This window comes from Antechinus flavipes, chromosome 4, assembly GCF_016432865.1.
Source record: "Antechinus flavipes isolate AdamAnt ecotype Samford, QLD, Australia chromosome 4, AdamAnt_v2, whole genome shotgun sequence".
Lineage (NCBI taxonomy): Eukaryota > Metazoa > Chordata > Mammalia > Dasyuromorphia > Dasyuridae > Antechinus > Antechinus flavipes.
In genome coordinates, this window is record NC_067401.1 from 74163713 (window position 1) to 74169410 (window position 5698).

The window sequence follows — 5698 nt, forward strand, 5'->3', positions numbered from 1 at the left end:
CAAGGAGAGGCAGGCAATAGCAACTGGAGAGAATCAAGAAAGGAACCCAAGGGGACACTGAAGCTGAACTTTGAAGAAAGTAGGGACTAAGATCTAGAGAAATAGATTTTGAAGAAAAGGGGGATTCTAAAAAGTAGAGAAGTTATTTTCCAGGTATATAGAAAGATATGTACAGCACTGAAAAAGCAGATGTCAATTATAGGCAAATGAGACAGCATCTGATATGGGGAAGAAAAAAGATTAATCGGTTAGTGATTTCAGGATTGAAGGTTTCTGAGGCAGATACTTGGAGACAAAATTCAAGAAAGATGGCAAATGAACTACAGGTTTTCAATCATCCTGAAATGATAGGAAACTCCAAAGAATGAAGTTTTGAAGACATGAAGAAATAATTCTAATGTAAGACAAGGGCTGTCAGAAAACACCAAAGTGAACGCACAGGAAGTCACTAGGCAATAGTGAAAATGAAAACAAAGGCAGATGAAACAGAAGATGAATATAAAGGAGTTTGTATACAGACTATAAAAATAGTATTGGTGAGCTGAATGAGCTGAAGCTTGTGGCAGAAGCTAAAGCTAGCATAAGGCTTTTATTGCTATGACAAGTTATGAGAAGTCAGGGAAAAGTGAGGAACATTAAATATAGGGTAAAACCAGGGCTCAGGGCACAGAGGATCAACGACCAACTAAAAAGAGAAGGAAGGTAGAGATGCCCAACTCTTATGTGACTTCAGTTTTTGCCGACAAAAAGAATGATTTTTATGCAAAGAAACACAGGTCAAAAGTGGCAAAGGAGATGATAACCAAAGAAAGAAAAAAGTTAATTGTCACTAATGACTTTAAATCCCTTGATCCGGACATATTACACTATGAGGAATTAAAAGAATTGTCAGATATAACTAGTGAACAATTGTTAAGTCATCTTCGAAAGGTCTTGGAGATACTGGGAAACATACTAAGAGACTGGAGAAGTTTAGATAAATGTGGTCTAGATTTTCCAAAAAGGGAAGAAAATGGGATCTTGTAAATTCTTAACCAGTGAAAATCAATTTTTAGAATATGCTATTAAAGAGATGGTCAATAAATAACTATTTTTAAAAAGCTAATGTAGTAACTCTACCAAGGACAATTCATGCCAAATTACCTTATTCCCTTTTTCCTAAGGGGAATTCTATAATTTATTTATATTTTAGCAAAGCCTTTAACAAATCTTTTATACTATTTATACTATTCTTGTAGAAACTCTCTTGTGAGACCAAACCAGATTAAAATACAACTGGGAAATGTTTGACAAAATGCATAAAATAGGACAGGGAACTAGGTAAAGAGTTGGGCTCAAAATATTCATTAACAGTTTGATGGAACTTGGAAGGAAAGTCCCAATCCCCCAGAGATCTACTCATGGACTATTATTTAACACTTTTACTTGGTGCCATCCACATCCAGAGAGAGAACTATAGAGACTGAAGGTATATCAAAACACAACATTTCCTCTTGCCCCTCTTTTTTCTGCTACGGTTTGTTTGCTTTTTTTCTTTCTTGTGTTTTTTTCCCCCCTTTTGATCTGATATTTCTTGCACAGTATGATGAATATGGAAATATGCTTAGAAGAATTGCACATATTTTACTTAGTATTGAATTGCTTGCTATCTTAGGAGGGAGAAAAATATGGAACACAAAGTTTTGCAAAGGTGAATGTTGAAAACTTATCTTTGAATGTATCTGGAAAAATAAAATATTATGTTGCAAAAAAAAAAAAAGTATTTACTTAGAAAACTGCAAAGGTTACTTGGAATTATTCAGAAAGGGGCAGAGGTACCAGAAATAACAAATCTGCAAATCTCAATGTTGAGAGAAAGAGCTTTAGGTTAAAATCAGGATCAAAAAAGATCCTGATAGCTAGAGCCTTCATAATTTGCTTCACAAGTTTGAGACAGATGAGGTAAATCTAGACAAGTTTGTCTGAAAAGATCAGGCAATTAACTTATACAAAAATTTAATGAGTAAATGATGTGATGTGATATGGCACTCAAAAAAACTTAATATGAGCAAGCATTGCATTTTAAAAAGAGGTATGGCTTCCAGAAATAAGGACATTTAAAATCTGCTGTATCATTCCCTGGTCAAACCAGACTTAGCATATTATGTTCAATTTTGGGCACAGTATTTTAGAAAAGATTTTAATAAACTGAAAGGAGTCAGTCAAGACAGAGGAAGCCCTTGAGTTCATGCCTTGTGAAAAATAGTTGAGGAAGCCTCAGAATGTTCAGCCAAGAAAAGAAAGGAGCCAGGGGAGATGATAGCTATCTTCAGATTTTCAATTCAACAAGCAATTACTATTTCAGACATGAGGCTAGATGTGGAGGATACAAAGCCTTTAAAAGGCTTATATTTTATTGGGAGAAACAAGTACACAGGTAAACAAGTGGAGTATAACCTTTGCAAAAACATGGACGCAGAAGAGAAAATGTTAAGTTCAAAGCTGGCTTCATCAGCTGGAAAAGTTTAGCACTGAGCAAGGGCTCTTCACCTTTTTCTGTATTGTTATTCCCTATGGCAATCAGAGATAGCCTATGGATCCCTTCTCAAAAGAATATTTTTAAAATCCAAATAGTTAAATATAAACGGTTACAAAAAAATCCAATTATAATGAAATTGTTACCAAAAATGTTGTTAAGAAAAAGTTTAAGGACCCTAATTAAGAATCCTTAGTCTTAAAGGATGAGTTGAGGTCAAACTGTTGAGGTTTTTCAAAGTAAGAAAGAAAAATCTATAAAATTAAAACTAAGAAGGAAATCTGAAGATTCTTGAGTGAAATTCCAGACCTGTGACTTTAGAAATTATTAATCTGAAAACTTAAGAATGGGTTGATTGGAGAGGAAGGGAAACCAAGTAGGAAGCTATTGCAATAGTCTTAAGCCAGAGGTATAAGAGAAGAGACTGAAATAGCCAATATGAATATCTATTATGTGAAAAGGGAATTAGACAATGAGTGTCTGGCTTCAGAGCACAAAACTTTAAAACAATTAGAAGAGGCAAATTTAGGCTTAAAAAAGAGCTTCAACAGTTTGAGTTATCCTAAAGGATAATACTCTAGAAGCCTTTATATTTGAGGGGGCGGGGTCCCCCCCACTAGAGGCCTCCAAACAAAAGCTAGAAATGCTTCCTGATGTATAGGTAGACTAGATAGTCACCGAGGTTCCTTTCAACTCCAAAATTCTGATTCTCTGACTGAATCAATGGTATAAAATAGCAGCCCCAAAGGAAAAAAGATTTTAGGCTGCAAAAGACAAGCATTGTATCTAGAAGGAAAGGTGATATCCCCTAGTCAGAGTACTTCAAGAACACTTCTAGTTTCAGTTCTGGGCACTGTATTTTAGGAAGGACATCAACAAACTGAAGTGTATTCAAAGAAGGGTAAACAGAATGGTCAGATTCTAAAAACCATGACATTCAAAGAATAGTTGGAGAAAACCCTTGGGAGGCAGAGGGAAGAAGGAACAGTCTTAAATTTTTTAGAGCTACCATGAAGTTAAAAAGAGGTATATTTTGATTTGAAATAAATATTTAGTAATCAGAAATGTCCAAAAATAGAATGTATTAAGCTGGATGACTCCTTGTTTGGAAAATCTCTACAATACCCTGATCAGTTTCCTTTGGACAGGGTCACTTCTGAATCCCTTTCTTTCTATCTTATGTTATACAATATAAGTAACAGCTGAAGCTAATAGTGTGAGCAAGCTCTTCAAAGGGAAAAGTTTAGAAAGAGACTGAGGAATAAAATACTTACAATTTGGGAATGCTAACATTTAATGAACTGAAAGAGAAAGAAGAGCTAGAGACAGAGAAGAATTGTTAAGAGTGACAGGATAATTACCAATATAGTATGTATCATCACAGAAAGAAAAAATTTCAAAGATAAACTAAAAGGGTCAAATGTTTCAGAAAAGTCAAGGAGGATGAGGACTGACAAAAGGCTACTGGATTTTATGAAATGCGTAGGCCACATTTATTCTTTACTTGTTTCCAAGTTCTTGGTGAGGAACAAAATTCCAAATTTTAATATTATTCTTTATGGGAAATTATGAGCTTTTTAAAGGTTTTTAAGAATTACTGGTTGTATGTATGTATGTACATACATATGTGTATACATATGAAACTATTTTCTAATCTTATTCCACTCCAGAATCTTGGAGTGCATTAAGCTGCATGCCTGTGCAGAATTATTAAGTCTATCAAGTAATATCAACTTAATTATTTCAGGAATACCTAACAATTAATGAAATTTGAGTGAAAGAATCATTCCTTCTACCTTCAAATTCTCCTTTTGGTTCAGTTACAACTATACATCAACCTACTCAATGACTTTATTGCAACATTTTTTGGTGCACAATTTTAGAGCTATAAGAAAACAGATCAGTTTCTACTTCCTTCTGTCAGATAAGAATATTATTTCTGTAGATACAACTTTACATTTGACATATAGAAGAATCTCATGTTTAAATTAATCTTTTATATTTTCATAAAGGTCAGATTATTGAATATTTATGTTTACTTTTTCACTTTACATTCATAAATGTAATTTATCTAGGCATTTTTTAATATCTCATAAGGTTAGATTTGTATATAATCCTTAATACTAGATCAAGGATCTTCTCTAACTTCTCTAACAGTAACAAACATTGTATAATTAGAAAATACACATTATATCTTTGAGAAAGCAGTACATCAAACTATTGATTGCTTTGTTAACTTTTTTAATTTGACCCCCCCAAATTTTTCTTTATCATAGATTCCTTTCTTATCCAATTTGTTTCTGTTCAGTAGCAGACTTCAGATTGTCTTAAATTTTAAGTTCTTATTCCTCAATATTTCTGATTAGCATTGATATTATTATTAGAATTTTACTGAGTACATGATACTATTGCATCATTATGGGGAAAAAATTAATTTTGCTCTTACTTTTATTTGATTAATATTAAACTGAAATGGATTGCAACATGGGTAAGCTGTATTTCCTGGAAAGTTTCAGTTTATTTGAGGTTAGAGAAAGCCTTGAAATAAATTATTATTCTATAACATTAAATGTTGTGCCACCATTTTATATCCTCAAACACTGGTAGATCTCCAAAGTGGCCTAACATATGCAAGATAGGAAGTACAGACTCAGAAATAAATTTGCTTTTATAGAAATACAGAAATCTTTCCCCCCTTCCCCAAAAGATTCTAGAAATTTTGAAATAACTGAATAACAGGTGTAAGAAATTGCTGTCCCTAAGGTTTAAAAAACAAAGCTAAAAGCAAAACACTATGCAATCTGCCTTATCATAGTTGGGTACTAATGTTTATATAGTTCTTTAAGATTTGCAAAGCACTTTATATACACCTCTATTTGCTCCTCCCAACATTCCCATGAGGTAGGTAATGAAAATATTATCTTCATTTTACAAATAAGGAAACTGAGGCTCAGAAGTTGAGATTTGCTCAGATTACAAAGATAAACACATTTAATGTAATCCAAGCAAACAAAGAAGTGAAACAAACAGTGTTTGCCAAATGTGAATCTGAGCCTATTAACCAAAATCATTCAGCAACATTTGTACTCTTTTGATCTATACATTTTGGACTTGGCCAAATGGTGAAGACAAAGTTCTATTTTTGTATTATAAATGTATGCAATGTATTAAGTATAAAAACAA